The sequence below is a fragment of the Narcine bancroftii genome, chromosome 5 (genome assembly GCF_036971445.1).
Source record: "Narcine bancroftii isolate sNarBan1 chromosome 5, sNarBan1.hap1, whole genome shotgun sequence".
Lineage (NCBI taxonomy): Eukaryota > Metazoa > Chordata > Chondrichthyes > Torpediniformes > Narcinidae > Narcine > Narcine bancroftii.
In genome coordinates, this window is record NC_091473.1 from 123134211 (window position 1) to 123162210 (window position 28000).

The window sequence follows — 28000 nt, forward strand, 5'->3', positions numbered from 1 at the left end:
AACTCCGGTCCGTTACTTTTGATTGACACTTCACAAATCAGCCGGCTGATAGCCCATCATCCGAAGTGGGGGGGGGGGGGGGGGGGGCACGCATCCTTGGCAGTGGAGGGAGGGCTCACGAGGGCAAGGCGGATATCCAAGTTAAAAGGTTTCCTACCTCTTGTCGCCTCCCCTCCCTCCCGCCCGCCCGCCCGACCGATCAGATGCCCCGGTCCGTCCGCCGTCGCGCTGCAGGGCAACGCTCGGCTGTGCCAACGGCGGGGCTCGCGCGCCTGCGCACTCACTCCGCCCTTCGGGGTCCACCAAGCGCGGCGCTCCTCCAGACCCCGGGCGCCGCAGAAGGGAATCGGGAATCTGGGCTCCGCCCTTTCCCTCGAGCCTCCCGGGACCCCCGTTATGTCCCGCTGGCCGTTAGTTTCCCTCCCTCCCCTTGGCTGGACGTCGCACAGCCCTCCTTGAACCGAGCTCTTACCAAGGCCACTTTCACTGCCCGAGTTGGCCACGCCCCCCCCAGCCCACTGCAGCGCCTGCGCAGATGCGGGGGAGTCCTCGTGGAACTCCGAGCGCTTGGGCAATGGAGGTGGTCTGGGCATCTGGCCGCATTGGACACTGACGAGCATCACATCCCTAGCAAACGAAACCAGACTTCTGAAAATCGTGGTTACTTTTCAATAAGAAGTTAATTATCAGTATCCTTTCCTCCAGCTCTCTCTCTCGCCTCCCACCCACCCACCACCTTCCCCTCTGTCTCCTTTCACAGAGCCAAAATCAATTCTCACCTTTCCTCTTGGATGAAGGGCTCAAGCCCGAAACGTTGGTTATGTTTTTTTTTAACCTTTGCTCCATAAAGGGCACTGTTTGACCTCTGAGCTGCTTCTCGAGCAGTTTGTGTTTTCTAATCGTATCCAATGAACCCTTTATCCACACCACCCCCACCTTTCCTTTCCCAGCCTTTAATTCAGATGCCTGTGTTTGATCCCTCATACCTTGAAGAAAGGGCTCAGGACCAAAATGTCAGTTTTACCTCCTGTGGACGCTGTGAGACCAGCTGAGGTCCTCCAGCATTCACTGTGTTTTGACGACAATCACAGTGTCTGCAGACTTTCGTATTTCACTCTACACCATTTAGTGATCTGTTTCTTCTATCGTCATTACTGTTCCACTTGTTTTAAATCAATCAAGATCATATACTTTCTCTGAACTCCAACCCATTAATTCAAATACATGACTGCTTGGAAACCAAATTGCCTATTTGATATGATAGTTGCAGACTAAAAGTTAACACAGATGCGTTACACTATAATATTCTTAAAAGAGTTGTGAAAATAGAAGCGGAAAATGTTGGAAACACTCAGCAACACATATAGTATCCATAGAAAGAGAAATGGTCAATACTTTTATGGCCAGGACCCTTCAAAACTGATAAAAGTATTGTTTCAATAGTAAAGATGTGGAGAACAAGTGAATATCTTTCTTTAGAATCAGAATTTATTATTATAAACATGTCACAAAATTTGTTGCTTTGTGGCAGCGTTGCAGGTGCAAATATTAGAACTGTACACATTACATTTAAAAATAAACAAATTAGTGCAAAGAGAAGAAAAAGTGAGGAAGTGTCTGTGGTTCATTGTCCATTTATGAATCTGATGGCAAAGGGGTAGAAGCTGTTTTTGTGCTGCAGGGTTTTTGTCTTCAGGCTACTGTAACTCCTTCCTGATTGTAGCAGTGTGAAGAAGGCATGGGGATAGAAGCTGTTTTCTAAAGACACAGCCTCTGGTAGATGTTCTTGATGGAGCGAAGACTGATGCCCTTGATAGCACTGGCTATTGTCTTTTCTGTTCTGTGCATTGGCATCTCCATACAACCAGTCAGAATGCTCTCTACCTGTAGAATTTGCAAGGCTTTGGTAAATTCCATACCTCCTCAAACTCCTCTTGGTTTAGCTGCTGATGAGCCTTCTTTGTGATTGCATCAACATGAAGGCCCCAGGTAGGAGGGTTGAGGCAGTAGGCTGCCAGGCAATAAGTACAACCATAAAAAGGAGGGACGTAGAATTAGTTTGCCCAGAGAAAGCAGTTCATATTCTGTATAGAGGTCTTTGGCCAGTGGTTTGCCACAGGGATTTGTTCTTGGACCCCTCCTCTTTGTGATCTTTATAAATGACTTGGATGAGGAAAAGAAGGGTTTGTTTGCAATTTTGCCACTGACACGAAGGTGATCTTGTGGATAGTCTGGAGTATTGCTCGAGGTTACAGAGGGGCATTAGTAGGATGCAGAGCTGGACTGAGAAGTGGCAGGTGGAATTTAATCCAGAAAAGTGTGGTTGTTCATTTCAGTAGGTCAAATTTGAAGGCAGAATATAATGTCAATGGGAGGACTCTGAGAAGTATGGAAAAACTGACAGAGCTCGGGGTTCACGTCCACAGGACGCTCAAAGCTCCTGCACAGGTTGATAGTGTTGAAAAGGTGGTGTGTGGTGTGTTGGCCTTCATTAACCATGGGATCAAGTTCAAGAGCTGAGATAATGTGGTAGTTATTTAAGACCTGAGTTAGGCCCCACAGGAAATATTGTGTTTAGGTGCACAGGAGATTTACAAGGATGCTGCCTGAATTGGATTGTATGCCTTTCAAGGATACATTGAGTGAAAATGGTCTTTTTTCATTGGAGTGAAGGATGTAATAAAGGTGTATAAGATGATGAGAGGCATTGATCATGTGGCTGACCATAGGCTTTTTACCAGGGCTAAAATAGCTAATAGTAGGGGGTCATAGTTTTAAGGAGCCTGGGACGAGGTCGAAGGGGATGCTTTTCATACGGAGTGCTGGGTGCATGGAATGTGCTGCCAGAAACAGTGGTGGAGACAGGAACAATAGAATCTTTTAAGAGACCATTAGATCGGTACAAAAATAGTGGGTTATGCAACAAATTCTACGCAGTTGTTGGAGGAGGTTATTAGGCTGGCACAATACTGTGGGATGAAGGGCCTGTACGGTGCTGTAACTTCTATATTCTATAGGAAGTAAATAGGCATTTAACATTTTGGCTCTGAGTCCTTCTTCAGGAATACTGAAAATCAGGCAAATGACTAAATAGAAAGATTGGGGGGGTGGGGTGAAGAGCACAGGCTAACAGGCAAGAGATAATAGGTGGATACATGGGAGGGGAAAAGAGAAATAAACTGAAGTGATGGGGAGGGCTAAGAAAAATAGCTTTCTAGGAGAAGGAAGGGAAGAGACAGGGATCTGGAAGAAGGGAAAGAAGAAGATTGGTGGAGGGGGTTAACAGATATTGGAGGTCACTATTGGTGCCATCTGCTTGGAGATTGCCAATAAGGAATATAAGATGTTGTTCCTCCAATTGGTGGGTGGTCTCAACTTGGCAGTTAATGTCGCCATGCAAAAACATGTCAGTGTGGCAATGGTGTGTGGAATAAAAGTGGTTGATCACTAGGAGGTCCTTACTGTTGCAGCAGAGCAAAGGTGCTCAATGAAACAATCTTCCAGCCTGTCTCATCTCCTTGATGTCGATGAGTCCACGTCAAGAGCAAGGGATGCAATATATGACCCCAGCTGATTCATGTTAAGTGTTCCTTCATGTGGAAGGACTGTTTGAGGCCCAGAACAGTGGTGAAGGAGGAAGTGTAAGAGCAAGTGTAGCACTTCTTGTTGTTACATGGGTCAGTAGTTGTCTCGTGGTGGGATCCCATTGTGGATGACAGAAGGTGTGGAGAATATGTCAGATGTGGAGGCTGCTGGGGTGAGAGAGAATGGTGATAAGGGAACCTGTCCTTGTTGCGAATTTCAGGGGAAATGTACAGGAAATAGAGAAGATACGGGTGAAGGCTGAGTTAATGGCCACATTTTCTGAAGGAAGACATCTTGGATGACTGGGATGTAAGGCCCATCCTGGGAACAATGCAGCAGAGGAAGGAATTTAAAGAAAGGAATAGAATATTTGCAGTAGACAGTGTGGGAAGAGGTGCAATCAAGGTAATTGTGGCAGTTAGTGGATTTATAAAAGATGCCTGTAGATAGTTTTGTTTCCTGAATGGAAACAGAAAGAGGAGAGAGTTGTCTGAGGTGGACCAAGTGAATTTGAGTTCAGAATGGAAGTTGACAGTGAAGTGGATAAAGTTGATGAGCTCTTCTTGGGTACAGGATGAAGCACTAATGCAGTCATCAACCAAGCAGAGAAAGAGTTGAGGAGCCTTGTCTTTGTTGTAGGCTTGCAGCTTGGATTGCACTACATATCCAACAAAAAAACAAGGATATCTGGGACCCATTTGAGTACGCATTGCTATATCTTTGACTTGGGGAAAGTGGACTGAGCCAAAGGATAAGTTATAGCTGGCAAGTACAAGTTCTGTCAGGTGGAGAAGGATGACAATGGAAGATCCAGGCTAGGAAACTGAATTTGTCAAAGTGTTAGGTGCCCAGATATAGATGGGAAGGAGGGATTAGACCAAGGAGGACAAAATGGAGTTGAGCTATGATGATACCCATTCAGTGGAGCAAGAGCACATAGAGAAAATAGGTCTACCAGGATAATTGGGTTTGTGGTTCATATATAGGACAAGGTGTTACAATTCCTGATGTTTCAATATTGATTAGATTGATCCTTTCATCAAGGTAGTATGGTCAGTTGCTGATCTTAGTTAGGAGGTACAACTGGATAGTGCAGGGTTGAGAAACAATGAGATTCGATACTATGGGAGGAAGATTATCAGAAGTGATGGGGTTCTGTTCAAAGGGTAAGAGGAGGTGCCTGATAGCTATAGAAGTTAGTGTGCCAGACTGCAACAGCATCACTTGTGTCTGCAGATCTTAAAGTAAGATTGGGAATTGGTGCAAAGAGAGTGGAGTTCTGTGTGTTCCAAGGGTGTAAATTTAGAATAGTTGAGTGGAGTGATAGGGATTCCATAGTTAGGAGGACAGATAAGAGGTTCTGTAGAAAAGATCAAGTATCGCAGATGGTATGTCGTCTACCTGCTTCAAGGATCTGAGATATCTCAGATCAAGTTCATAGCATTCTCAGGAAGAAGGGTGAGCATCCAGATGTCGTGATCCATATAGGGACAAATGACGTGGGTAAGAAAGGTGAGGAGGTCCTGCAAGGAGAGTTCAGGGAGTTAGGCACTAATTTGAAGACAGGACCTTCAGGATTGTGATCTAGGATTGCTACCCATACCAAGAGCTAGTGAGATTAGAAATAGGAGAATAATGCAGCTAAAGACATGGTGCAGGAGGGATGGCTTCAGGCTTTTGGATCATTGTGAACTCTTCCAGGGAAGGTGGGACATATTCCGACAGGACACTTTGCATCTGAACTGGACTAATATCCTTCTAGTGACTTTAATCCAATAAATAATCACTTGAAGGCTAAGTGAGACACTTATTAGTGAAGTGTTTTCAATTAGTTTCAATACAAGTCCAAAAGTATTTAAATCCTTTATTCCAACACAAAAACTTACAATTATCTTCTTTAACATTGAAATAAAATATCCATAAATAACATCTGTATAAACTTCCAGTAACATTTATGATTAGGGTCAACTAGAGTTATGGCGAACTCACTCACCCTTCTTTATTTCGCGGCCATGTTTTATAGCATTATATCAAAAGAAAACTCCTGATTCGCGCTCTTCCCCACCACGCATGCTCCAGCTGGCACTCCAACCTTGAACACACTGTGCATGCTACTGGAACCATGCATAGCAACAAAGATGGCCGCAAAAAGTAAAAACTAACTCGGAATGCCTCCGACAACCATGCAGGGACCAATGTGATGCCGTCCTAACAAGGTAAGTAAATTCTTTACACGTTTTTTATCCTTGCGGGAAGGTTTGCTAGTGCTAATCTGTTTGCTCATAGTTTTGCTATTATCTGATTCCACCTGAATTGAATTCGCCCATCATTATTGAATAAAGATCTACCGGGACCAATGCCTGAAGAGGGTGCACAAAATCAGTGAACCGGTGCGGACTCGAAACACCAACATGGCCTGTTTCCGCTCTGTAAATGGTCATGCTCCAGTGGGATGGAAACCAGAGTGCCAAAGCAAATAGAGGAGTGAAAAGGTGATGTGAAAATTACATGTGCCATTAGAAGTCAACGGGATGTACATGATGGAAATTTTCTGAAGTGCATCTCTTTCAATGCAAGTATTGTAGGAAAGGCAGACGAGCTTAGAGCATGGATTGGCACATGGAATTATGCCTTTGTGGCCATTTAGTGAAACTTGGATACAGGATGGGCAGGACTGGAAGCTCAATGTTCTGGGCTTCTGTTGCTTGAGATGTGATAGAACGGTAGGGGATGAAAGGGAGAGGGATAGTATTGCTCATCAGGGAAAACATCACAGCTATGCCTAGGCAAGGACAGACCAGAGGCTATATTGGTGAAGCTGAGGAATAGGATAGGTATGGCCGTACTCATGGGGTTATATTATAGACTGCCCAATAGTCAACAAGAATTGAAGGAGCAAATCTGTAGAGAGATTTTAATTTTACACCTATTGACTGGGGCTCCCATAATATAAAAGGGCTGGATGGCTTAGAGTTTGTCATATGTTTCCTGGAAAGTTTTCTAAAAAAATATTCTTTATAGAGGTACCAACAAGAGAAAATCCAATACTGGATCTCCTTTTTGGGAACGAGACAGTACAAGCGACAGAAGTATGTGTAGGGGAAAATTCTGGATCCAGCTATCATTAACTTAAAACTAATGGCAAAGTTAATTATGGAGAAGGATGGATTTGGGCCTTGAGTTGAGATTCTAAATTGGAGAAATACTAATTTTGAGGAAAAGAGAAAGGTTCTGGAGCACGTGGATAGGGAAAAGTTATTTTCAGGCAAGGATGTGCAAGGTAAATGGATGATCTTCAAAGGTGACATTCTGAGAGTACAGAGTTTCTATGTTCCTGTCAGGATTAAAGGCAAGATTAACAGGCATAGAGAATGTTGGTTTTTGAAAGATATTGGGAATCTGGTTCCAAAGAAAAGAGAGGTGTATAACAGGTATAGGCAACATGGAGCAAATGAAGTACTTGAGTATATAAAAAAAAAGAAAAACCTCAAGAAAGACTCAGGAAGGTGAAAAGAAGACATGAGGTTGCTTAGGCCGACAATGTGAGGGAAAATCCTAAGGGTTTCTATAGGTATATTAAGAGCAAAAGGATAGTAAGAGATGGGGGGAATATCTTAAATGTTTTATTTTCATCAGTATTCACTCAGGAAACTGGCACAGAATCATGGGAAGCAAGGAAAATAAGCATGGAATTTATACAGATTAAAGAGGAAGAGCTTGCTGTCTTAAAGCAAATAAGGATGGATAAATCCCCAGGACCTAACAAGATATTCTCTTAGACTTTGAGGGAGGCTAGTGTAGCAATTGCAGGGGTGCTGGCAGAAATATTTAAAGTATCCTTAGTCAAGGATGTGGTGCTAGAAGATTGGAGGGTAGCTTACCTTGTTCTGTTGTTTAAAAAAGGCTCCAAAAGTAAGTCTCGAATCATCGGCTGGTGACCCAGACGACAGAAGAAGTTAAATTATTAGAAGGTGTTCTAAGAGATCGGATATACAATTATATGGATAGCCAGAAACTGATAAGGGATAGTCAATATGGCTTTATGGGTGGTAGGTCACGTTTAAACAATCTTATAGAGTTTTTCGAGGAGGTTACCAGTAAAGTTGACAAAGGAAAGGCTGTGGATGTTGTATAAATGGACTTTAGTAAGGCTTTTGACAAGGTCCACATGGGAAGCTAGTTAGGAAATTTCAGATGCTAGGTATTCATGGTGAAGTAGTAAACCGGATTTGTCAATGACTGGATGTGAGAAGCCAGAGAGTAGTGGTGGATGATTGCTGGAGGCCTGTGACTAGTGGTGTGTCTCAGGGATCGGTGCTGGAACCATCGTTGTTTTGTCATCTATATCAATGATCTGGATGATAATGGGTAAAATCGATCAGTAAGTTTGCAGATGACACTAAGATTGGAGGCATTGCGGACAGCGAAGAAGGTTTTCAAAACTTCCAGAGGGATCTGGACCAGTTGGAAAAATGGGTTGAAAATTTAATGCAGACAATTGTGAGGTGTTGCATTTTGGAAGGAGAAATGAAGAAAGAATGTATACAATTAATGGAAAGACACTTAGGTATGTGTAGAATAGAGGGATCTGAAAATACAGATACATAATTCCCTGAAAGAGGTGTCACTGTTGGATAGGGTTGTAAAGCGAGCTTTTGGCATATTGGTCTTCCTAAATCAAAGTACTGATTTACTAGAATATTGCTAGCACTTCAGGAACTGAGTTACAGGGAAAGGTTAAACAGGTTAGGACTTTAGTCCCTAGTGCGTAGAAGAATGAGGGGAGATTTGATGGAGGTATTTAAAATTATTGGGGGGATAGAGTAAATGTAGGTGAGATACACACAGAGGACATGGGTTCAGAGTGAAAGGAGAAAAGTTTAGGGAAACTTCATACAGAGAGTGGTGGGAGTATAGAACAAGCTGCCAGCTGAGGTGGTGAATGCAGGCTCAATTTTAACATTTAAAAAGAATTTGGACAGGTACATGGATGGGAGAGGTATGGAGGGCTATTGTATAGGTCAGTGGGACTAGGCAAAAAAAAATGGCTCAGGGCCAAAGGGCATGTTTTTGTTCTGTAGTGTTCTATGGTTCTATGGTGAAGTTGAGGTGGTTGACGTCTCGGCAGCAATTGTAAATGAAAAGATCCAGAGTAAGCAAAAACCCAGAATGAGCTGTCCAGGAGAAGGAAGGCGGCTGAATGCAGGAGAAGGTGACATCAGTGGGGAGTGGAGAATCCTTGTTGTAGTGGGAGGCTCAGAGAAGGGGAAAGTGCAAGAGGGGTTTGGTGCCATGGTGGACTCAGAACTCAAGGTATAGGCAATGGGAACAAAGGTAAGGCCTCTGAGTGTTCCATAAAAAAAGTACGATCAAAACTGTGGACAGACAGATGCTCATAAATGTGATGCTCATAAATTACTAGCTAAATCATTGCCTTCAAACTATAAAATATTCACTATCCAAACCAATTTCCATTTTCTGCAAGAATAAGTTAGTCCTTCAAGGAATGATCTGTGCAGGCTTGCTGTGCACAAATTGTTTGAGTCATTTATTACCTCAGTGCCAACATTGACTTGACGGGATTACAAAAGCTAAGAAACATTTTTGTATGCCCTGAGACTATGGAAGTTCCGTGTATGTTCTTTTTTAATTTCTAACTTTAAAGTTGATTATTAATTGCATTCACACCAACCTTTCTCATAAACTGTCAACCTAAAACTGATTGTCAAATTGATTTTTAATTTTGCAAAAGAATTTCATGAATAGACTTGCATCACCTAAACAATGAACCTTGCTGAAAAATGCTTGACTCCCAGTAAGACATCTATCTGTCACCGTTTCTCAATCCTGCAGCAAAATTGTGTTATCAATTTAAGACTTTTTAAAAATAGTCCACAAGCAACAAATGGAATAATTTCTTGGAGCTATCTAAAAATAGCAACACCAGGTCACTTTTAGCAAACATTAATAAAGAAAATACAATCAATCCATCAAATTCTATTTGGGGAACTCGTAACTACTGTCAATAAATCTATCACTGCTTTAAAAAAAAGTATTGACAAGATGAAAGTGGTGCATGACATGGAGGTACCTCGAAGAGATATGGACAATCTACTGCCTCCTTCCCTTCTTCAATAGTGGGGTGACTTTTGTGATTTTCCAGTCCTCCAGAACCATACTAGAATCTATTGATTCCTGAAATATCATTTCCAATGCCTCCACAATCTCTACCGTTACTTCTTTCAGAACTCAAGCTGGCAATCCATCTAGTCTGGGAGACTTATCTACCCCATGACCCTTCAGCTTTCTGAGCACCTTCTCCCTTGAAACAGTAACTGCTCTCACCTATTTTCCCTGATACCCTTCAACATCGGGCACACTAATGTTTTCCACAGTGAAGACTGTTGCAAAATACTCATTTTGTTCCTCTGCCATCTCTTTGTCTCCTTTTATTATTCCTCCAGCATCATTTTCTAGTGGCCCTATATCTAGTCTCACCTCTCTTTTGCTCTTTATATACTTGAGAAATCTTTTTGCATCCTCTGATATTATTTGCAAGCCTACTTTCATACTTGATTTTTCCCTCCTTATGACTTTTTTAATGACCTTGTGAAAGGTTTTAAAACCTTCCCAATCCTCTATCTTCCTACTAACTTTATCTTCCTTGAATGCCCTGTCTTTTCCTTTTACATTGGCTTTAACTTCCCTTATCAGACACAGTTGTGATATTTTCCCATTAGAACATTTTCTCTTTTTTGGGATGTTTGCTCTGTTCTTCCTTACTAGTGCCTCCTTCCAATTTACTTTGGCTAGTTCCCCTCTCATCTATTTAATTCACTTTACTCCATTGAAATATTGACACTTCCGATTTTAGTTTCTCCTTATTAAATTGCTTTTTTTGGATTATTTTATTTAATCAACATATATAAGATCATAATAATTAAGAGTGATAAGTAACCATAATACAATATTAACAAATATATGCTGAAGATATATAGAAAAAATATTTTAAAAATTAAAAACTAAAGCTAAAATTAACTAATAGCTAGTAACTAAAAACCCCTCCTAATCCTCCCACCCCAAACTTAATCTAATCCCATAACTAAAATACATAACATCATAACTACATAGTAATCGATTCGGATTGCATCAGATGGCACTCAAGGAACCCAATAAACATAAAATTATTCTTCATTCAGGGAAAATTTCACTGGACAGGAGAATTTAAAAAAAATAATTTTAAGTAAATTATCATTTTAGCCTCATAGTTCTAGCATATGGGTTCCAAATTTACAGGAATAAAAATTATTTACTCCTCAAATTATGTGATTTTTTTTCTAAAGGATTACAACTTTGAATTTCAACATGTTAATGAAACATCGGATATCCATGTTACAGTGATACATTTCTTGCTATAACTAAAGGTAACTTAACAAATTTTAATTGAGTCCTTATTAAATCTCAAATTGAACTTGATCATAATTATGATCAATGCCCCCAGTGGTTTCTTTACTCTCAGCCCTCTAATCATCTCTGGTGAATTACACAATATTCAAACCAGTGCAGCTGATCCCAAAGTGGGCTCATCAACAAGCTGCACTAAAAAGCCAACTCGTAGACATTTGACAAATTCTCTCTTGAGATCCATTCCCAACCTGGTTTTCACTATCTACTTGCATATTAAAATCCCCCATGACTATCACAATATTGCCCTTTTACATACCTTTTCTGTTTGCTATTGTAATTTGTTGTACACATCCCAGCCTCTGTTTGGAGGTATACAATTGCCAATAGTGTCTTTTTACCCATGCCATTTCTTAACTCAACCTGCAATGATTCTATATCTTCTGATCCTATATCGCCTCTTTCTCATGATTTAATGTTATTCCTTACCAACAGAGCTTTGACACCCCTTCTGCTTACCTGTCTATCCTTTCAATACACTGTGTGTTGTTACGAGCCCAAAGGACCCCAAAACCCAGTAGCAATAAACATTCACCAAGACAATTTCATTATGTTTTTGCAATAAAACTGACCCTGCTGCTCCCTCACTCGCGTCCATGCTAAAGAAAAAGGTTTATCAAAATCAAGAGATTTTAACACAAGATAATGGCATAGCATATCCTTTAAATTTTCTAAAGCTGTCTGGCATTCTTTAGTCCACATAAATTTCTCCTCTTTCTTCAAAAGGTTGGTTAAAGGAAGAGCGACCTCAGCAAAATTTCTGCAAAACTTACTGTGATAGTATAGACCTATCACCAATGTATATAGTTACAGTATCTAGAGCGTAATGACTGTGCTTACAGCGATTGGCTGAGAGCTAAGCCACACCTACTGTCTGGGCCTTGAAGGGTTGTGTCCCTAGCCAGGTCAGATCATTCCGGACTGGTCGGCCACCTGTGAAGAGCTCCTGTCTTTTGCTAATAAAAGCCTTGGTTTGGATCAACAAGTCTTTGGTTCTTTCGACGAGCTCTACAATTTTATTAGCAAAAGACAGGAACTCTCCACCTTTAACTATGACACCCTGTACCGGCCTGGTAAGCTCAACGACCCGCCTGATGCGCTCTCCAGGGGGACGTGTGCCAGCGTACAGATGGACAGACTACAGAAACTCCATGAGGCACTCTGTCATCCAGGGTCACTAGGTTTGCCCACTTTGTGAAGGCACGCAACCTACCCTACACAGTCGAGGAGATTCGCTCCATTACCTGAGCCTGTTTGGTGTGCGCTGAATGCAAGCCCCACTTCTTCCGTCCGGGGAACTCCCACATTATCAAAGCCACCCACCCCTTCGAGGGTCTTAGCGTAGACTTTAAGGGGCCCCTACCGTAGACCAACCGTAATAACTACATCCTTACGGCCATCGACGAGTACTCCCGCTTCCCGTTCGTTGTGCCCTGCCCAGATACCACCGCCACCTCAGTGATACAGGCCCTTCACAGTATCTTCGCCATTTTCGGGTACCCCAATTCCATCCACAGTGATAGGGGGGTCCTCATTCATGAGAGCAGAGCTGCAACAGCACCTTCTGGAGTATGGTATCGCTTCAAGCAGGACCACTAGCTATAACCAACGCAGTAACGGCCAGGTCGAGAGGGAGAATGCCACCATCTGGAGAGCGGTTACACTGGCTCTCCGGTCTAAAGGTCTCCCCACCTCTCACTGGCAGGAGGTTCTCACTAGTGCCTTACACTCCATCCGCTCCCTCCTATGTACCGCAACAAATGCCACCCCTCCACAAAAGGATGTTCCTTTTCCCAAGGAAATCCGAATCAGGAACCACTGTACTGGCATGGCTCACCATCCCTGGCCCCGTCCTTTTGCGACGCCACATCCGGCACTCAAAGCACGACCCCTTGGTCGAACGAGTGACTCTACTCCACGCGAACCCACATTACGCCTACATTGAATTCCCAGACGGGAGGAAGGACACTGTTTCGGTGCGGGACCTAGCTCAGGACGCGGTAGGCCCAGCAACCCCCCCAACCCAACCTTCCCCAACTCTTTATTCCCAAAGCCCCATGCCAGATAAGAAGGACCAACAGCACCCCAACGACCCGGGCCACCCTGCCGACAACACGGCTGGGGAATTGAGCGAAGGAGTGGTCGCACCCGACGAGCCTGCTGGCGACACCACTCCAGCGACCCCAATCCCAGCACCACAGCGGTCAGACCTCCTGACCGCTACAGTCCTTAACCTACCCCTTCCATTCATTCTCTCCCTCGTTTTTTTTTCCCTTCCCTTCTCCTTCTTCAGCCCTTCCACCCCAGGGTCAGTTCTCCAAGAAGGGGTGAATGTGATAGTATAGACCTATCACCAATGTATATAGTTACAGTATCTAGAGTGTAATGACTGTGCTTACAGCGATTGGCTGAGAGCTTAGCTACGCCTACTTTCTGGGCCTTAAAGGGTTGTGTCCCTAGCCAGGTCGGATCATTCCGGACTGGTCGGCCACCTGTGAAGAGCTCCTGTCTTTTGCTAATAAAAGCCTTGGTTTGGATCAACAAGTCTTTGGTTCTTTCGACGAGCTCTACACTTATTATAATATCCTGCCATTCCTAAAAATCTTCTCACTGCTTTCTTGCCATTGGGAAAAGGAAACTCAGAAATTGCATTCACTTTTGCTTGAATAGGTGCGACATTGCCATGACCAACGACATGGTCCAAGTATGTCACAGTGGCATTTGCAAATTCATTCTTCGCTAAGTTAACAGTTAAGTTTGCTTTGGATAATCTTGCAAACAATTTGTCCAATTCCTTCAAATGTTCTTCCCATGTGTCACTTTTTGTGCCAAGTCATCAATATAAGCATCTATATGTATTAACCCTTGGATTACCGCATTAATCATCCTTTGAAATGTTGCAGGGGAATTTTTCATGCCAAAAGGTAACACATTATACTCATATAAACCAGATGGAATAACAAAAGCTGAAATATTCCTTCCTCTTTCAGTTAAAGGCACACACCAGTAACCCTTCAACAAATCCAACTTAGTAAGAAATTTAGCTTTTCCAATCTTATCAATACAATCATCTATTCTTGGAATAGGATAAGCATCTGTTTTAGTTACTGAATTAACCTTCCTGTAATCTGTACAAAACCTAACAGTTTCATCTGGTTTGGTACCAGAATACAAGGAGAACTCCAATCTGAGTTTGAAGGTCTAATAATAACATTTCTCAGCATATATTCCACCTCCTTCATTCAATAACGATGGGCGAATTCAATGCGAAGGTGACAATAAATGGATAAATAATCGAACCAATTTAAATTAAATAGGTCAACTTGGCAGAACTGATAAGAACAGAAAATAAAAGGAATATAAAATATAGCTGTACTGTTCAACTTTCCATAATATAAACATCAATGCAAATATTTTAAAAAGAAAACAAGTCTAAATACACATCCACTTAATCACCTCTATCTTATTTATGATCTCTTTCCTTTAAGGCAGTGGTTCTTAACCTTTTTCTTTCCACCCACATACTAATTCAAGTATTCCCTATGCCATAGTTGCTCTGCGATTAGTAAAGTATGATCCATGATTATTCTGTATGCGTGTTATTTAATGGAACTTGCTTCTCTAACATCCACACTGTGATAAATCACTGATGTATTTTTTGAAACGTCAAGAAACAGATTTGTGTACTTTAAAATTAATCCCTTCAACTGCACCTGTTCTTGTGACTTAAGATGAACTAACTTTTCCTCCAAAATTTCTGAGTTAGACAGGCGCACAGGAACCATGGTTTTTAGGTTACCCGCACAAGATTTTGATTCCATAATCTTATGATCCACCACTTCCTCCACTCTGTCAACACCTCTGATACAGATTGTTCTCCACTACCATTATCCTCATAATAAGGTTTCAACATATTTATGTGACAAACCTGACTTTTATTCCTTCTATATGGAGTGTTAACAACAGTTTACATCATTCAATTTTGATTTAACTGTGTATGGACCAGAAAATCTAGCTTTCAAAGGATTGTCATGTGTTGGAAACAAAATCAAAACTTTACTTCCTACCTTAAAATTGGCTATCGAATAAACACTTCATTTTATCCTGAGCCATTTCTAAATTCTCTTGAGCTGAAGTGCACACTTTTTGTAGCCTATTCCTTAAATTTAGAAACGTAATCCAGCAAGTCCAAATGCACTTCCTCATTAACCCACTGTTCTTTTATCAACATCAAATGCCCTCTAACCTGATGTCCAAATACAATTTCAAAAGGGCTGAAACCCTGTCTCCTGCATAGCCTCACTTGCTGCAAATAACAATAAATGAATACCTTCATCCTAATCTTTCCCATTCTCAAAACAATAATATTTTGAAGAGTAGAATTATATCTTTCCAAAGCTCCCTGAGTTTCAGGATGGTATGCAGATGAAGTGATCTGTTTTATTCCCAACTCATTAATTAATTGTTGAAACAGCCCAGGCATAAAATAAGATCCCTGATCATTCTGGATTTCTTTAGGTAATCCAAAAACTGTGAAAAATCTTTCCAGAGCCTTTACCACCATTTTGGCTTTAATATTTCTTAATGGTATAGCTTCTGGAAATCTTGATGCTGTACACATAATTGTTAACAAGTACTGATTTCCAGACTTAGTTTTTGGCAAGGGACCTACACAATCCACAATAACCCAAGTGAAAGGTTCCCCAACAACAGGAATAGGAGGACCCTAGTTAGGTTTCCCCACAACCTGACAAAAATGACATGTCCTGCACCAATTTACAACATCCTTCCTCAAACTAGGCCAGAAAAATTGTTTCAAAATCTTATTCATGGTTTTATTTACACCAAGATGACCATGTACTGTGGGCTAAATTTAAAATTTAATTCCGGTAATTTTTAGGAACAACCACCTGATGAATCACCCCCCCCCCCCCCCCCCACTCTTCATTAGCAGGAATATCAAGAGATCTTCATTAACAAGTCACCTTTAAAAAAATACCACAAGCCATTTCTCCTGTTCAGTTACTGCTTTGTCTGCTAAGTCTCAAGACTTGTATCTGCTCTCTGCTGCCGAATTAACTCTTTCCTTGACAAAGAGAAATCTTTACTCTCACAATTACCCTTCTCTTTTAAAACCATTTCAGAAGCACCGGGCAAATCTCTGTCAACTGGATCTTCTTCATCTCTAATAATTTCTTAGACATGGATCTTGTTACTGCACACGCAGGATATATCTCACAATTCTCTTCCACCTCATCTTTCCTAGACCTACTTGTTAATCTCAAAACTGACCCAACTTTATCTTCTGCCAAATCATTCCCTAATAAAACTGAGACCCCCTGCATGGGCAACTTTGAAATTACTCCTACCACAACAGGTCCTTTAACTAACTCTGAATTTAGCACTATTTTGTGAAGAGGTATCGACTCCACCTCACCTCCAACACCCTAAATTAAAGTTGTGATCAAGAGATAAAACCCCTTGTACTAACAATGATTGTGCTAAACCAGTATCCCCAAGAATTTTAACTGGAACCTGTGATTCTCCCTCTTTTACTGAAACAAAAGGGTTGAAAACATCCATGACACCCTTATCAGATTTATAATCTTTGCTCTACCTAAATTCAACTGTTTGAATAAATGCTTCTGGTAAAACCTTCTTTTCTCTTTTGTTTTTCAATACTAGACAGTTTGCAATAACATGACCAGATTTTTTACAAAAATTACATTCGACTCCAGAAGTTCTGTCCTTTCCAACCTTCTCCCAGACTTAATTTCAGGCATATTAATCCTCTGAACAGGGTTATTACTCTGCTCCACGTTAATTTTCTGAAAATGCCTACCATTTTGAGATGTACCCTTATGAATTAATGCAAATTGGTCTGCCAATCTATCTGCATGTTGCCACGTAGCCACGTCTCTCTCGTCCAGGTATAATTTAATCTCCTTCGGGACACACCTTTTAATTTCCACAATTAACATCAATTCTCTCAATCCGTCAAAATCATTAGTTATTCCTCTTGAGGCGCACCAACGGTCAAACCATACAGATTTCTTCCAAGCAAAATCCATATAAGATTGATTCCATGTTTTTATAAAACTCCTAAATTGTTGTCTATCCGCTTCTGGAACCAACTCATAAGCTTTCAATACAGCTTCTTTAACAGTATCATAATTTGCCACTTGCTGTGCAATCAAGCTAGAGTATGCAATTTGTGTTTTTCCCTTCAATACGCTTTGGAACTTCAAAGACCATTTTTCTTTTGGCCATTTTGAGCACTAAGCAACCTTTTCAAAAAGCTGAAAATAGGTATCTATATCTCCCTCATCAAAAGGAGGTACTAGATTTACCTCTCTAATATGCAAAAACCTATTAACCAGCTTTCTCACTTTTAATCCTCTCTACTTTAATCTGTCTTTCAGCTCATTCTAATTCATATATCCTCTGTTTTTCAGCTTCCTCTGCCTGATATTTCCTCTGCCTGATATTGTTGTCTCAAAATTACATTTCTCTCTTTCCTCTTGCACCCTCAATTTTTCTCTTTCTTCTTCCATCCTCAATTTCTCTAATTCCAATTGCAACTTACCAGATCTATCCTCTGGAAAATCTTCTAAGTCCTTCTGAACAAATTTACCCTTACCTATATAATAATTCACTATAATCCTCTGAATTTGTATTTTCCTCATCCAATGTTTAACTTCAGTCAGTTTTAATCCCTTAAAAATAACCATCAGTTCTTCTTTTCTCTTGCTCTTCAGCTCTGCAGGTGATGGTTCTGACAAAAACTTATCTACATCGATGACTGCTGTTTTTCACACTCAAGCTTTAAATTAGCTTGGGAAAAAAAACAATTGTGTAATAACCCATAAAACTCATGTTCAATCGACTGGACAAGTCCCCATAAAATGTTACAAGCCCAAAGGACCCCAAAACCCAGCAGCAATAGACATTCACCAAGACAAGTGGTTTTTAAAACAAAAGTTATTTTTAATCAACTTTAAACATGAAAACAGAATCAAATTTTAACTTATCTCTATACTTAACTAACCCAAATTAACCCCCTTCTAATTCTAAGTGCACGTGTATATAATGTGTGTGTAAATTTAAGAAAAGTTCTTTGGTTCACAGTTCAATCTCACTTCTCCTTCTTCCAAGTTCTCTGGATGCAGGCAATTCTTATACTGTGCACAGAATTTAACAGATATATAAAGTCAAGATGTTTTCTTAGATAAACAAGACCCAGGAGTGAACTTTCTGGTAGCACACTGTAAGTACTTTTTAATAGTCAGTTTATCTTCTGCAAACAATGGTCTTTCATTTCATGATGTCATTTCAATTAGCACCTACTTGTGAAATTTGCATCACATTCTCCAGAGATCCTGCAATCTTATTGAATATAAATTCTTCAGTATTTCAAATAATATCGGTTTGAAAATGTGTGCATGTATGTAACCCACTAATCTTACCAAATTCCTCCCAATATTTATCCATTACAGTATCCTTGGACATCCAGCTCCCAATGATATCCATCCTTTAGCCACGACACTGTGATGGCCACCACCTCATACCTGGTCATCTGTAGCTATACTATAAGGTCATCCACTTTATTTATTATGCTGTGAGTATTTAAATACAAAACCTTTAGGTCTGTATTTGTTATTTTTTTGACTCTGAGTCCTGTTATATTGAAACATCCTAATGGCTGCAATTTGGTCCTATCAGCCTTGTCCTTCCGCACAAACTCCCTACCAGCTATCTTTACTCATATACCAACTGCCTCTTCTCTTTGATTCCCACCCCACTGTGAATCTGATTTAAACCCCATCCCCCCCAATATCATTAGCCATCCTCCTGCCAGGATATTGATTCTCCTCAAATTCAGGTGCAATATGTCCTACTTGTACATGTCACCCCTTCCCCAGAAAAGGTTCCAATGATCCAAAAACGTGAAACCATAGCCCCTGTACTATCTCTTCGGTCACTCATGTGCCTTCACTATCTTCCTGTTCTGACCTTCCCCATCTTGTGGCACCTGGAATTATCTAGAGGTTACCACCTTGTTGGTCCTGCTCTTCAGCCTCTTTCCTAATTCTCTAAACTTACTTTGTAGACCTTTACCCTACTCCTGTCTATGTCATTGGTACCAATATGTACCATAGCCTCTGACTGATCAACTATCCCTACATTCTGCACCCGGTCAGAGACATCCTGGACTTGAGCACCTGGGAGGCAACATACGAACATGGAGTCTCTTTTGTGATCGCAGAATCAACTTTCTGTTCCCGATTATCAAGTCCCCTCTGACTATCACTCTGTCTGACTTCACTCTCCCCTTCTGAGTCTCAGAGTCAACCATTGTGCTATTGGTCTGGCTGCTGCCTTACTCAGATAGGTCATCCCCCTCAGTAATATTGAAAGGGGTATAGTATGCTTTTTGCTCAGTGTTCCCTCTCCTGACGGCCACACAGCTACCTTCCTCCTGCTTCCTAGGTGTGATTGCTTCCCTGTAAGTACTTTCGATCACCCCCCCAGCCTCCCAAATCGGAGTTCATCCAATTCCAGCTCCAATTCTCTTGTAAGGAGCTGCAGTTGGATGCATGTGATGCAAGTGAAGTTGTCTTGCACTTCCCTGACAATCCACATTCTGTAAGAGGAGCATGTCCCTGCCCTGGCTGCCATTCCCACTGTCTATTAAATCAGAAAAAGTTAGAAAATCTGTCTTAACCTTACCTCAACTCCTGCACCTTCTCCTCAGCTTCTGGTCATTCAAGCCTCATTGAGCCAAAGTCTCAAATTCTTATGTTTCTGTCCATTTGCATTCTTTAGTGCCCGATCATTTACTGGATTTATCCTAACCTTATTTTATTGCCCAAATATATCAGTTGCATTTGTCAAGATTAAATTCCATTTGCAAACACTACTGAACTATACATCTGACCTATATCCTGCTATATACAACCTTCCTTGCCATCCACACCATCCCTAATTTTTATGTAATCTACAAACTAATTAATCATTCTTCCAACATAAACATTATTAACATATGACTACATTGACTTGGAAATATGCTTTGGGAGGTTTACAATTACCTCATTTTCAAAATTATTATGAAGCAGCTCAATTAAGATTTATTAATTGTATGTTGGATGTTTCATGCCAACAAGGTCGGGTCAGATACAGCAATGAGTTCTCTGAACCCTTCTCCATTAACAATGGCGTGAAGCAAGGCTGTGTTCTCGCACCAACCCTCTTTTCAATCTTCTTCAGCATGATGCTGAACCAAGCCATGAAAGACCTCAACAGTGAAGACGCTGTTTACATCCGGTACCGCACGGATGGCAGTCTCTTCAATCTGAGGCGCCTGCAAGCTCACACCAAGACACAAGAGAAACTTGTCCGTGAACTACTCTTTGCAGACGATGCCGCTTTAGTTGCCCATTCAGAGCCAGCTCTTCAGCGCTTGACGTCCTGTTTTGAGGAAAAACCCAACACCCAACCCCAACCAACCAATTTTCCGCTGCAACCGTGTCTGCCTGTCCCGCATCGGACTTGTCAGCCACAAACGAGCCTGCAGCTGACGTGGACTTTTACCCCCTCCATAAATCTTCGTCCGCGAAGCCAAGCCAATGAAAGATTGGGCCAGTGTAGAATTGGCTGGTATATCTGAACCTTATTCATATCAATTTGTATTTAAGTGGAATTCTGTTTTATTACAGAGATATAATGTACTGATTTTAAAACATTTGTTAGAGATTTGGACTAAAAGGAATTTATTAATAGGCTCGAAAGGTAAAATATCAGTTCAAGCCCCAATATATCAAAATAAATTGATTCCTTTTTCATTGAATATTAGATTTCTAAGAGAATGGCAGACTAAAAGAATAAAGTTGATGCAGGATTGTTTTGAAGAAGGTAAACTTTTATCATTTAATGATAATTTTGGAAGAGAAATGAAAATTCCTAAGTTAACGATATTTGAGCTTATGATTTCTCATTTTTCAAATAAAGGTTTTATTTCAGAGATGTATGCATTGTTACAAGACATTATTGATAAAATGAATTTAGATAAATCTAGGATTCAATGGGAAAATTATTTAACTTGTGATATTAATCAGGCCGATTGGGAGACGATGTATTTTGATGGTGTCAATAAATTGTTTAATGTAAGATATAGTATGATTAATTATAATTTTTTACATCAGTTATACCTAACCCATGAGAAATTGAAAAAATATGGATTTAGTAATTCAGTCGTATTTTAGATGTGGATTATGTGTAGGAACATTTTTACATTCCGTTTGGCTTTGTGATAAAGTTCAATTATTTTGGCATAAAATTAGGGAATTTTTTCAAAATTTGTTTAAAATCCAATTTTTGTTAGATCCAAAAAAATTTTTGTTGGGTTATGCTTCTCCATTTATGGATTTGGGGTTAGATAAGATTCAGACAGCATTTTTACGTTTAGCATTAGCTGTAGCACATAAATGTGTTGCGATTTCTTGGAAAGACGAAGTTGAGATAAATGTAAATCATTGGCATAACGAGTTGAGGTCCTGTATTTATATGGAGAAAATAACATATAATTTGCATGTTAATTATGACTTTGTTGTTAAGATGTGGTCGTCTTATTTTAAATGTATGAATTTAGTAATATCTTAAACTGCAGTATGTATTTTTTTTAAATTTCCTTATTGGTTCCCTTGTGTGGTTTGCTAAGGGTGGGTGGAAGGGGGTGGGATAGTTATAGTTTTCATTTTTATATTATGGACCTTTTAAAAGTTTTTGTTTTGAAAATATTAAATAAAGTTTTTAAAAAAAAAATATGACTACAAAGAGCAAAGGTCCAACACCAATCCCTGTGGTAAACCATACGTCATATCAGAAAGCATCCTTGCATCTCCCTGCCTCTCATCAAGTGAATTTTGACTCCAATTAGCCAGCTCTCCTTAGATCCCATGTGCCTTTTCAACCAGTTTGCAATGCAATAACTTGTCAAATGTCATAATGACCAAATGGACATCTACCACCCAAATTAATGAGACATGCTCACTCTCCCTTATTAGTCTCGGTCTTTCCAAATGAACATAAATTCCATTGCTGGAGTTTTCTCCAAAAATGTTGCTACTACTATCAATGCAAGGCTCACCAGGTTAACGACCTGGTTTATCTCTGCTCCCCTTCTGAAATAAACAGCAGTCCTTCTAGCACCTTTTAAGCTGCAGAGAGATCAACCCATTAAATCACCAACCCAACGATTTAAGGGGGATCCCGCCCCCGTAATGATGCAGTAAGTGACGTGTCACACTTAGCGGAACTATCAGTAAGTCTCCCCCGCGTCCCCTCACCCCCCCCCCACCGGGCATCAGTTTTCCCCCCCCCCTCAGTCCCCACCCACCATCAATCACCACCCCCCCCAAATCAGTCACCCTCATCAGTCGCAAATTCCACCGTCAATCAACACTGTCAATTGCACCAACCCCCACCAGGAATGTCCCACTGCCGTGAACGTTGAGCTGACACAACCAGAGTGGTGTTCACAGCAGCGGCAGTTCATGGCACCCCCACCACGGCAGCGACCCCTCTCTCCCACCCACGGCAGCAACTCCTCTCCTCTCCTCTCCTTCCCATAGCAGCAACCTCTCTCCCACTGAAGCAGCGACCCCTCTCTCTCCCCCCCCCCCTCGATTGCACTTCACCCAGGTGTTTCCCTGTGATCCCAGTGCACAAGTGCAGGCATCACAGGAATAACAAGGTCAGTCATTTTGCTGTTCAAGCCACCAGAGGACACGACCTGGTTGAATTGGACCACGATGACCGGGTCTGACCCTTTCAAGCTGCCGCGTGAGTAGGACGCTTGCCTGGTTAGCCTCATTTTACACAGCAGCTTGAAAGGGCCTAGAGAGAGGGGTGAGTACCTGAAACAGCCTGCCAGGAGTAGTGGTGGAAGCAAATATAATAGATGCATTTAACAGGTTTCAAGATAGAAAATGCAGGGAAAAAGGGATACTTATGCATGCAGCAGTTTTAGTTACATTTGAGCATCATATTCAGCACACATGCCGTGGTCAAAAGGCCTGATTTTATTCTGTACTGTTCAATGTATCCCTTAACACAGCATCCTTCACATCCTTTCCCTTGAATCTAAATAAAATGCACATTTCATCTGTATACTCCTTACCCACATCCCTTTGCTCCACACATAGATGACTACTTGGAACCCATTCTTTCCCTTGTTTCCCTCTTGTTCCTAATAAACTAAGTGAATGACTTGGGTTTCTCCTTAATCTTACCTACCAAGGATATTTCATGAAATAATAAAACTACTGTACTGTCAATTACTTGAAGAACATATCCCAAAGCAAAACAGTTGAACAGCAACATGAAATGGACATAAAAGAGAGATTCCAGTCAAATTTAAATATGTTTTTAAAAAACTATAATGATAAAATGAATTAGCTGCATAATTTAGAAAAGTAAATTACTGTTGCTAGAAATTTAAACAAAAATAGAAAATGCAAGATTTACAAGTCAGGTGGCAAAACTTTCTGTGGTAGAGGAGTCAAGGACAAGAGGACACAACTTCAGGACTGAAGGGTGCCAATTTTAAACAAAGATGCAGAGAAATTTCTATAGCCATGGCATCTGTGGAGGCCAAGTCACTGGAACTATTTAAAGCAGAGATTGATGGCTATATAAATAGTCAGGGTATAAAAGGTTATGGGAAGAAGGCAAAGAAGTGGGGCTGAGTGGGAGAATAGATCAGCTCATGATGGAATGGTAGATTGGACTCAAAGGGCTGAATGGCCTACTTCTGCTCTCAAATCTTATGGTCTGAGGAAAACAGTAGCAGGAGTTGGCCACCTGGTTCCTCAAGGTCACTCTATCATTCAACATTATGATTGATCGCTATCATATGACGATTTCAATATGTAAACATTCATCAAGTTAATATATTGTTCAAAATTTTGAATGCATGTTCAGTTGAGCACAATTTAATTTGCACTCAGGCTAACTGTAAAATAATTCTGAAAATAAATTCCCTTAATTAGTAAGTCTTAATCTGGTTATTTATTCCATTCCATTTCGCCAATTAACCTTTTTCATGATGAACCTTATCTTCATGACAGGCTAAAGGTACAAAAAAGTTTTAAAAAAAATAACTGAACATATCCAATATAAGATGAGGAAGATGAATGCCAAGAAATTTGAAAACTTTTTGGAAATAATGCTCCTTATCATCATCCCAAACTTCACTTTCTACATCCTTCATTCAACTTCACTTTTCAAAAAATATAAAAATGAAGAAATTCCTTGACATTTTCCCTGTACCCATCACTGAACCATCTGTTTGCAGCTTACCTGGAGATCTTACAAGCATTACCATTTCTCCCATCAAATTCTCTTTCGTGCCATCACGTCTTCCCCAGTAGACCTTCCATTTTTGAACTAGCTAGGTTTACTTGACCCCTCTGCAACTGGACACTAATGATGTTACATGCATTTTGTTGGGGTCCAGCAGCTTTCAACAATGTTTGCATATAGTTAAGGTCAGGGATGTGGTTTATCAATGGAGCCAATGACGAGTCTCGAGGCAGAGAGACTCAAGCCATCAATCCTTTACTCTTGCAGTTTATTTTATCAATTTCACTCTTGCACTTTAAGCTAAGAATGCATGTAATGTGAGACATGCTGAAAAGCAAAACACAGCTGTTTAATTCAGCCCAGTATAATGGCTTTTCATTATAATTTGGGCATTCTACATTATATCAAACTTAATCTGACTTAGTCAAACTTCTAATTGCTACTATTATCAGATACTTATTATATTTAGCACAGTGGTTACCGCATGCTGTTACAGTGCCAGCGACCAGGTCTGGGTGGAATCCCATGTTGTCTGTAAGCAGTTGGTACGTTCTCACCATGTTAATGTGGGTTTCCTCCCACCCTTCAAAACATATGAGGATTGTAGGTCAATTGGCTTGGGGACGAAAGGGTGTTTGTCAAATTTGTTTTTATTAATTTTTTTTTAATTTTAAAAATTAATTAGGTCTTTTAATTCTACCAGAATCTCTAACCATTCAGCATTTCAAAGTAAAAGCTTTTTGAATATGAGTGCAAATATCCTTTTGATAAATCTTTGCAATCAAGTTCATCTCAATGAACGAAACTTCACAAATTGCTGTGCAATTGACAAGAGGAGCAATGCTTAAGACTGCAGGAGAACGTAAATGATTCAATCTGAAGTGTATAAGATTACGCATTTGGAATATTCAACAAATGGGAGTCATCTGAGAGGTGTGAAGGAACAAAGATCGTGAAGTACAGCAAGTAGGCTGTTTTTCTTTGTTAACTGAGCACAGAATAGATAAGTCAGGCTAGAATTGCTCACATCATCATTCAAGCATGTTGAATATTTCTTGCACCTCGGATTGTACCGACATATGGATCATCCTTTTGCCTTCACAGACGCTGCCTGATCCGTTGAGTTCCTCCAGCAACAGTTTTTACTCCAGCTTGAATACTTCACAGTTTAGCTCACCGAATTACAGCAAAGATATTTCACAAAGGAGGAACATATCTCAGTTGGAAAATATTCATCACGGGGCATGATTACGTCAGCTGGGAATTTTTCCTCGCAAGAAAGGTGACGGGCTGAAGTCACAAGTGAGATATTTGAAGGCATGAGGGACCAAAGTAAAAAGAGCCCATCTCGTTCAGCAGGAGTCCCAGTTTCAAAATAATTGGTGGAAGGATTGAAGAGAAGTAGAGTGAATACATTATTCAGAGGGCAGTAGTGATCTTGAATTTGCTACTTGACAGAGTGCGAAAGGCAGGAAAAAAAAACCTTATTATACATTTGAAGAACCAGCAGACCAGTGTGGATGAGGTGTTTTTTTTTAAAACTGGCATAGTAGGCTGAAAAAAAGCGACTTTATAAACTTTCAAAAAATGTCTCTGGTTTTCTGATTTCCTATATTTCTGTGTGACCTACAGGCACACTACAAATACTTAATGGCAACTTTTATTCTGACCTCTGGCTCTATTGCCACTGGTGGGCATTTTCACTTCCAGGATTAACTGACCAGACCTGATAAAGTTGCCAAAACTCCACACATGTCCTCTTTTCCAACCTCACATTTCCCAAACAATTATGGAATTCAATTCTTAAACTCGTGGAATGAAAACCATAAGTTTTGAATTTGTTCAAGAACATGTTAGCACTGATTCTTGATTTACACCACATGTGCCAACAATGTCCTTGCATATAAAGTCCTTTCTTTAATAGATGTTGTATTGTACTTTCAGGATCGTCATTGCAAGAAGAAGAGCGAGTGAGTGTTGGGACCAAGTTTTGGGTAAATGCATTAAAAAGGGAGTGGAGGACAATTTAAATGTTAAACAGAAAAGATTGATGGAAGTGAGTACTACAGATATGGGGCAGTGACAAATAAAAAGAGGGGAAGTTCACACGGAGCTGCCAGGGTGACTCAGGGTAGATGTGGGACTCTGAGGCTTTGGCTCACGAGGCTTCAGCAAGCAGAGGCTGAGGACAAGCTTGTTTCCAGTAAGGGAAGGCCAGGTTAAGATCTTTACATTTAAGCAACGTATAATTCATGGAGACAGAAGCTAGGGCAGTGGAAGGCTCTGAATGTAGGATGTGAGGAATCTGGGACAGCAGAATTGTTCCCGATGACTGCACCTAGAAGAGGTGCATCCAGCTGCAGTTCCTTGGAGACTGAGTTAGGGAACAGGAGCTGGACTAGATGAACTCCGGATCGTTCAGGAGGCAAAGACAATGAGAGAGAGGAAGTTCAGGGAGAGTCACCCCCAAATGTCTGTAGGCTGGTAGCTGGGTGACTGTTAAAAGAGGAAAGAGGAATAAGTAGACAGTGCAGAGCATCCCTGTCGCCATTCCCCTCAACCATAAGAATGCCAATGGGGGTGGAACAAGTGGTAGTAGTCACAGCTCTGGCACAGCGTTTGGCCTTTTGGCTCTGAAGGGAAGGGAGGAGGAGAGCCCAGTATAATGGGATGGTTAGGTGAACAGACAGGAGGATCAGTGAACATGATAAAAGCTCCTGGATGGTGTGTTACCTCCCAGGTGCCAGGGTCAGGGACGTCTCTGATCAAGTCCACAGCATTCTCAGGTGGGAGGGTAAGCAACCAGATGTTGTGGTCCATGTGGGACCAATAACATAAGGCACTTTCAGATTGCCAATTGCCCTGCTTGTAAAGCAACACATTTTGGCCATATGTGGCTGTCGGGAGGCCACGTGAATGCGCAGGAGGCGTCTGAGAGGTGAACTTTGTAATCCTCCTCTGAGAGGGATACTCGCCGCAGCAGAGTGACCTCCCCAGCCATCTGAATGCAGCCGCCTGAAAGCAGCTGCATTTGGGATGACACTCATCTGGCGAGCACCTGACAGCTCCTCTCCCAGCTGCCCCTCCCCCCAGCGCGGGAGGTCAGGGCAGGGGCAGCCGTCGTGGGCTGTCAGCGTGGGGACGTCCTGCCCACAGCCCGATATCAGTCCCCATACTGTGGGGCGGCCGGCGTGGGCTGTCAGCGCGGAGAAACAATGTGAAAATTGTGGGTCTTCCAGAAGATATTGAAGGGTCTGATCCAATAAAATTTTTGAACAGTTGGATTCCCAATGTGTTGGACAAAGAGTTTTTTTCGGAAGGTTTAATATTGGAGAGGTACTAAAAGCGTTATGAAAGAAACTGTTACCGGGACAACCACCACGAGCGGTCTTAGTTCGGTGCCTGAGCTATCAAGACAGAGAAATTATACTACGGTGGGTGGGACAGAAGGGACGACAAAGTCAATCTCCAATGATGACTCAAAATAACAGAGTATTTTTTTTTACGCAGATTTGAGTCAAGAAATTATTAGGTGACGACGGGAATTTAATTTGGCTAAAGAAGTACTGTAGTGGAAGGGTTATAAATT

At 41.1% G+C, this 28000-nt stretch overlaps 1 protein-coding gene and 1 long non-coding RNA gene across 20 annotated transcripts in view; one reads left to right on the plus strand and one right to left on the minus strand.

Annotated features, from left to right (window-relative positions):
* Positions 1–28000, minus strand: part of st3gal3a (ST3 beta-galactoside alpha-2,3-sialyltransferase 3a) — an 847148-nt gene that overhangs the window by 517060 nt on the left and 302088 nt on the right. The window contains exon 1 of one of the 19 annotated variants that reach the window (XM_069938969.1): positions 473–512. The exons of 17 other annotated variants lie outside the window; for them this stretch is intronic. The gene's annotated coding sequence lies outside the window, so the exon portion shown is untranslated. Of the gene's footprint in view, positions 1–284; positions 425–472; positions 513–28000 lie in introns of those variants that run through there. One more of the 19 variants, XM_069938972.1, reaches the window with a different exon arrangement.
* LOC138763943 (uncharacterized) lies at positions 417–18661 on the plus strand. The gene is made up of 3 exons (XR_011357913.1): positions 417–678; positions 5609–5801; positions 18546–18661. It is a non-coding gene; the product is annotated as an uncharacterized lncRNA (long non-coding RNA).